The sequence below is a fragment of the Euphorbia lathyris genome, chromosome 10 (genome assembly GCF_963576675.1).
Source record: "Euphorbia lathyris chromosome 10, ddEupLath1.1, whole genome shotgun sequence".
NCBI classification, from domain to species: domain Eukaryota; kingdom Viridiplantae; phylum Streptophyta; class Magnoliopsida; order Malpighiales; family Euphorbiaceae; genus Euphorbia; species Euphorbia lathyris.
The window spans coordinates 51,723,251-51,731,492 of NC_088919.1; positions in this window are offsets into that span (position 1 = coordinate 51,723,251).

Consider the following 8,242-nt stretch of genomic DNA (forward strand, 5'->3'; position numbering starts at 1 on the left):
ATCAACCAACATAAAAAATTTCCACAACCTCTCTCAAAAAATGCAAAAAGAAGAATAAGAAAGAGAGAGGCAGAAAAAAGAAGGAAAAATGAAATGGAGTTGTCTAGTGTCGATTCTAGTAACGTTTCGAAAGAAAAAATAAAAGAAAAGAAAAAAGTGGAAATTCGTGTCAGAGACTTTTTGATCCAAGTTGGATGTGCTGCTACTTCTCTAATTTTACCAATAAATTTCAGAAGTGAAGATACAAAGGAGGAAAGAAACAAAGTCCAAAAAGAACGATGAAGTGGTGTTACAATAAAATCTTCGTTAGAAGATTAGATGAAACGGGTTTATTTTGACAAACCCACTCCAAAGATGACACATCATATTAAGCCATTATATGTCAAAGCACACATTGATGGCAAGCCTTTATCGAGAGTTCTAGTTGATAATGGTTCAACCGTTAACATTATGCCATTAAAGATGGCACTAGCTCTCGGGAAATCCGTAGGCGACATAATGACGTCAGAAATTTCCGTCTCGGCTTTTACCGGCAAAATTGCTAAAACCTATGGGGTTTTACCTGTGCAACTTACCATCGGTACCCAAACCACTACGATGACATTTTTTATGGTGAACTCTACGGCAAGTTATCAAGCTTTGCTCGGTCGAGATTGGATTCACTCTAACTCATGCATTCCGTCATCTTTGCACCAACTTTTACTACTTTGGAAAGGGGATGATGTTGAGGTGATTCGGGCAAATGAAAAAGCTATTGAGACACATTCAGATATGGTGGAGTCTCGACTGTAAGAAGATAGCATTGGTCCAATCAAGATCAAGACTAAAGGAAAAAGCAAGTCATGCGCCAATCAAGTGAAGAGCATCTTCAAGACGAGCACCATTGTGTTTTACCATTGGCTGGTTAGCAATGGACATCTCATCGAAGAGGTTTAATGATTTTGTCACAGCCGAAGGACAAAGCGGTAGCATTAGCTGCTATAGAAAAAATAAAGATGCGATAAGGTACGAGGTGCCTTTTATTTTTGTTTTGTTCCGTTTTTGCATCATTTTACATTTTAGTTTTTCTTTTAAGTTGTTAATTAGCATCATTGATATTTTTAGCGTGCTTAGAGGTAATAAAGCATCCATTTCAAAAAAAAGTGTAAAAAACGAAATGATAAGAGACATAAATGAAAAGAAAAATAAAAATGAAGAAAAACAATAAAAGTCCATTTACATGTCCCAAAAAATTAAAAAAAATAATAAAAGAGCTACGAGATATATATAAAAAAAGCAATCGAGACAAAGAAGCTCGATGTAGCCTTTTCCACCCGATCCGTCGTCCACTCGCTCAGTTTTGTCCTCATCAAATACGAGACAACAACATGTGCAGCACCGATGGATTCTCAACTCCAAGCTAAAGAGGTTCAAGACGGATATTAGCCAATCATGATTCTTGAGAAAAACAAGTGACAATTCAATTTATTTCCGCCAATCAGTAGCTCAAAGAAGTTTATTAACAACGGAAGTGAAGTCGCGAATTCATAGACGGAGTTAAACCAATTTCAGCAAGCAACAAATCTATATGGATATAAATCGGATTCAACTTCAACATTTTTCAGGAATAAGCTCAACTCAAGGTCAATTTTTATACAATTTAAATAAAATGGCAGCAGCTATTTTGTTTAAATGAGCAGAAAAAACAGATTGTAAATTGATCCTAGTTACGAAGGAAAATAAAGGCAGCCACGAGCATTTTCGGCATTAATAAGCATAGCGTGAGTGATGCAAATTTCAACAGCAACGAAGCATATCAGTCAAAGCCGAAGCAAGCAAAAAATCGAGATTGCAATATCAGAAAATGCAGCAGCAGATGGCATGTCTCGTAATTCAAAGAAAAATTCAACAAGTCATCCAGCAATTCCATCACACACCGTCAATTTTCATATAAAATTTACATCAGTGATCTTTATTTTATTTCTGAGCCATGAACCAGCAGAAATCATGTGTGAAAATGACGAGGAAGCTACAAAGAACACAATTTCAGTTTCAACAAAATCGGTACTGACGGGTAAAAAAAAATTAATAAAAGACTTATTTTATGTGCAAAATTCATTTTCAAATCTTTTACACATAAAATAGGGGGGCAATTGTTGGGGGCTAATTTAATTTTTTGTGTTTTAGCATAGGTTATAATTTTTACTCTATAGTTATTTTATTTTAATTAAATTCATTTTGCAACAAAATAAAAATGTGATAAAAAAATAGAAAATAATATCAAAAGATTATTATAAAAAAAGAAAATAGAAATAAAAAGAAAAAGAAAAAGAAATAATAAAAATCAGGGGTAAATTTGCACCATTTTCAGTAACCCGTCTAGCCACTTCGACAACAAAAACGGACCCTAAAACAGCAAGATATTAAACAGTTATTATTTTTTTTCAGAAAATTCGGGATGTTAGCTTTCCGGAATGTCAAAAACGAAGCAAAACGGAGCTAAAACGAAGCCGGTAGAATTTTTCAAAGAGAAGCATTGCTGAAAAACGGGTTTGAACAAGTCTACCTATTTAAGGAACGTATTTCACGACATTACCTCCATTTTTCCAACTCCCAACTCAGCCATTTTATTTCTTCAACTTATGGGAAGGTAATGGGATCATGGCTGAGAAATTTAAGGGCCACTAATATGAGATTTGTTGCTCAAAATTCTATAAATATAGTGCAATTCTTTCATTCCAATCCCACTAAAAAATTAATCAAACACAGAACAACTCAATTTGTCACTCAAATTCTCTGCCAAAATCGACCATTTTATCAATCACTAGGTTCGTAGAAATCGTTCTTTAGCATCTAATTAGTCTAAACAAGGTCTCAATTCCCAGAATTAGTTCTTTAATCTTCAGTTCCTCAGAAACTTCAAATCCGAAATTCTCGTAGTTTAATCAACCAATTTTCAAATCGTTTCTTGCAATCTTTTAGTTAAGTCAGTAAAATCATCACCCAATCCTTGGTTCAAACTTTCTTAGTCTAAATCAAATTTCACCATTGTTATATTCTTCAAAGCTTCAAGCATTTTCCGTAAAACCAAGATCACTGAAACCCCATTTTCGAGTCATTCTTAGTTTACACACCTATTCCAAATCATGTTTAGAAACTTTTTATTGATCTCAATCAATTAAAAAGACTAGAAACAAGCTTTTGAGTTTTTCATCATTCAAAAATTCATCAAACAACTTTTCTGGTGAGCCGTTTTCTAAATTTTATTTAGAGTTCGTTAGCAGATCATTTTAGCCCAAATTAATTTTAATCTCTTTATTGACATCAATTCTCGAATTCCCAATTTTTATTTAGTAAAAAACGACATCCTACAACCTTCTTAATCGCCCCTAAAGTACCCTCCACGAAACAGAATCAAGGTTTTGGTTTTTCAACCATCAAACAATTATTTTGTCACCCAATTTTCAATAATTTATTCCGACTCATTTACTCGACCTTTTTCCGAAATTCCAGTTCTAAACCCTTCCATTGCACACTAACTTTAAATACTAGCTTTCGTTTCGCTATAATCCGACCTCTACAGCTCCCGAAATTGAGCCAGAAAGTCCCAAAAAATCATTGTTTTTGTTCCACAAAGTACGACTGATTTATTAGTTTGGTGGTAAATTTCCTGAATTCTCCGAACTGCTCCGAATTCACCCAAAATTACCCGGACAACGCAACAGCCCCCGAGCCGATTTTCCGGAGTTCTAGTCCTTAATTTCGCGCATCCCAACGACATCAAATAGATCGGTTTAATTTTATTTCATCCCGTACATATTTGTTTTTTTATGACTTATTTACATTTCTAGCTTTAAAGTTATTATTTCTTTTTAAGTTGTAATTTTCATGCTTTATTATTATTTGTAATACAAAAAACATTAAAAAATATTTACAAAATCAATAAAAATATAAAAGAAAATTAAAAAAATTATATCTTTGTGTGGTTTTATTACTTTATTTTTGGTACTTATATTTAAAAATTATTTTTCCGACCGACCTGTCAAGTAACGTCGGGACCCAAGATCGTTGTTTTTATTTTCAGTTCTTGTAACGGTCGTCAATCGCTTTTCATTTAGAATTTAAGTAATTTAGGCGCATTTTATTTATTTACTTTATTCAATTACCATTTTACCCTTTGAGAACTAGCTTCTCTGGCACGCCCGCATTATTTTTACCATTTTTAATCCCCGCACTCGCGTATCAAAGTTCTCAATGTTGAGTCTCCATCCATGGAGACTATTATATTTTGAATAAGTGACCTGCTATAGCAGGTTACCAAGAGGTCATCAGGTTACCAAGAGTTATTCTCACTAAAAGTCAAAATATCCTCACTAAAGTGTTTTTAGTGACAATGATTACTCTCATGGCTCCCTTCATTACTGGGGTCCCTTACTAAAAGTAGTAGTGAGAATAACGTTTATCCTCGTTATAAACTTACAATGATAATAATTTTATTCCTATTAAAATATATTTTAATGATAACCAAATATTCTCACTCAAGTATTTATAATGATTTAAATTCTTCTCATTATAATATTTATAATGATAAAAAAATCATCACATTAAAATGTTTTAAATGATTAAAAATATTTTCATTAAAATGCTTAAAGTTTTTGTAATGATATTTCTCCTCATTAATAATATTATTTGAACTAAAATTGTAAATAATAAAATAAATAAAATTTTGGATTGAAGGGAGCTGTGATAGCTTTAGTGCAGGGAGAACCTCATAACAACAATATTCATACATTCTTTAGCTATGATGCAAGTAGCATCACCACTATTTCATAAAAAAAAAACAATCTACCAGATGAGCCTGCAAGAACTTACAACAGGACTTGTCATGTTTTATTACAGAACTTGTCCTGTTTTGTTATATAGCTGGTTAACATGCTTCTTAGTAACCAAGTAAAACTCATCCTAGAAACAGGGAAATGAAGAATATGCTTTCTAGCGGCTGGCTTCTCCTCGCTTCAACTCCATCAACAAAAAGAATAGGCGTTAACACAGGACTGACGGGCAAACACTTTATCATAGCATCAGGTTACTAATGCAGGGCCATATCAGAAAAAAAAAAGTTAGATCAGCGTGGATGGTTATTTTTCTGCTATATGAGCAAATACTTATAAAAAACGAATTAAGATCAAACACAGTGCATAACATCTCCGTGCAGTGCAAATAACCCAAGTGCTCAAGTTGCAGCTATCTTTTATGCCTAGGCCGAGTTTTACTCATTTGTGTGCCTACTGGAATAGAAAGATGAGCACAAGTGCAAAGACTGAAAGAAAAAAAGAAACATTGCCGCTACTTTTGAAACGGGATTTGAGGTTATGATTTGGGGAAAAAAAATTGGAGGGAGGGTTAGGCGGTAAGTTAAAATTTGGGGGAAATTATTTGGATAAAACAATGAGAATAAAATGTATTATTAATATTATATTTAAATAAAATAGTGAGAATAATAGAAATTAAAATTTAATAAATTGATAAAATACATGTATTAATGAGACTAAAATAAAAATAAATTTAATAAATAAATTGTTTTGTGATTAATACTAAAATATATAATTTATTCTTACTAAAGTTATGGATATTATGTTTTTCATGAGAATTTTCTCACTAATTGTTTCTCGTTAATACCTATTTTTCTATTTTTCTTGTAGTTTTCTATGATAAATTCATTTTATGTTTTTCAAGAAGATTTCTCTCTCTATAATAAATGATTGTCTACATTTTCAAAAATAATTACTTTCTCCATAATAAATCTAATCATAAAAATAATTGGTAGATAAGTTATCAATAAATCCATTTGGACATCGGACCAAAATTTTAATGTTTGTTTTCATTGTTTCCTTTATTCAAATACTTATATACTTTTAATTGTAATTGCTAATCAATAGTATTGCTGACATTTTTTATTATATAACTTTTAATTAATTTTGTGTTTATAGTTATAACGTCTTTTGCTTAAAAGAAAATTATAACATCTTTTCATTACAAATATTTTTTCATTTTATTTGCTACATATTTACTTTACAAAGTTTTTAAAAACATTGATATAAAAAAACATAATGCATATATTAATAATATTAGAATTTGTAAATAAATAATAATAAAATGTTTTAACCCCGTGAAAAAATAAAAAATTTCAGCAGTTAAAATATATCAGAAATAATAATAAAAATTAGAAAAAAGTATAAAAATAAATCTTGTGATTTGACCGATTTGCAATGTCGACAATTCTTATGGTTTAAATTGTAATTAGGAGTTTGTACTTTGCGAATTTTGCAGTTAAATGATATGTGAGTCAATTTTTCGAACAAATAATACTTATGGTTTATTTAATTCAACATTAAATTTTGAATAATTTGAAAAATTCCGTCTTTTTAATTGCTCCAAATCGCTCTCTTCTAAGGTAAATAGTCACGATAATAATTTATGATAAAAAAGCAGGATTTATATTTTTTAATAAAACAATTCATTCGTTATTTTATATTTCTCAAAATTAATCTTTTTAGAATTGGACCGGTTCAACCAAAACCAATTACTTTTACTGTTTCATGTAAGTTTTTATACTTCTGAAAACTAGCTTAAAATCATTCGAACTGACATATTAACTATGAACCATTTGAAATGGTGTCGATTGAACGGTTTGGTGCGGTCAACTCTCCTCTTGCATTTAATTGAAAAGTGAGATAAAAAGTCAAATTTGTTTTATTTTTTTAAAAAGTACAGAACGTATGAAATAGTACAAATATTTGAACATTTGTACTATTTCAGGTGGATTACCCATATTTAATAGAAAATTTGAACAAACTGATTTGACAAATATTTGATTATTATATCGGACCTTCCAAACAAGTTTATTGATAAGTTAGAGTTGTTTCTTACATTTTTTCTTGGTTATTTGTAGGATTATAAATGATCCAAGCCGCTCATGAGCGACTCAGTGGTCGGCTCAATAAGAGATCGGCTTGCCTCGACTCGATTTATAAACGAGCCACTCGTGAACATGATTTAGAGGCTCGATTCATAAACGAGCCGAGATTGAACATACCAAAGCTCGTGAGTACGCTCGATTAGAGGCTCATTAACAAGCTCGATAGAAGCTCGTAAACAAAATTGTTAAAGGCTCGTAAACAAGCTCGATAGAAGCTTGTAAACAAAATTGTTATAGGCTCATAAACAAGCTCGATAGAAGTTCGTGAATAAGCTCATGAATATAATATTGAATGTTATTTATATTTGATAATTATAATTTGATAGATAGTCCATTCCAAAATCCTTTTAATATTATAATAATATATAAATTAGATTGGGAGGATATAGAATGGATTTAGAGTTTTACCGAATAACCATTCAATCATTGTATATCTTCATCACATTCACTTGTACTCTTCTCATTCATCTTTTCATTTCCTTCTCTGTCTCCTCACACTATTTTTATTTAATGACTAAAAGGAGGTTTTTAATGTTTATGCATATAAAATTATATTATTTCATTTGCTAAAATATATTATTATTTCATTTGATATTATTTCGCTCGCGAATATAATAAAATGAGTTTGTCCATGAATATGCTTCACGAGTTGCTTGCGAGCAAAGCTCGTGAAAAAAATAAAAGAGTTGTTCATGGACAAAAGAAACGAATTACTCGCAAGCAAGCTCATAAACAAAATAAAACAAACAGCTCGTGAACAAGATAAACGAGCTGTCTCGTGAGAAACTGAGCGAACTCAAGCACAATGATTGTAAGCTTAATGATTGTTTATAAAGATTGTAAGCTTAAAGATTGTTTATAAATAAAGGAAAACTTAGAGAAATAAAAAACCTAAGGATTTACAAATTGAGTTTCCAATCCTAAGGATTTACAAATTGAGTTTCCAATCCTAAGGATTTACAAATTGTTTTAGTTTAGTAATGTTGCATTTTAGTGATGTTTTAGTTCAGTAACGTTTCATTTTAGTGATGTTTCAGTTCACTAATGTTTCAGTCCAGTAATGTTTGAGTTCAGTGATGTTTTAGTTTAGTAATGTTTTAGTTTAGTAATATTTTAATTCACCAATGTTTCACTTTACTAATGTTTTAGTTCAGTAATATTTTAGTTTAGTAATGTTTCAGTTGAGTGATGTTTCAGTTTAGTAATATTTGAGCTTAGTGATGTTTCAGTTCAGTAATGTTTAAGTTGAGTGATGTTTCAATTCAGTAATGTTTCAGTTTAGCA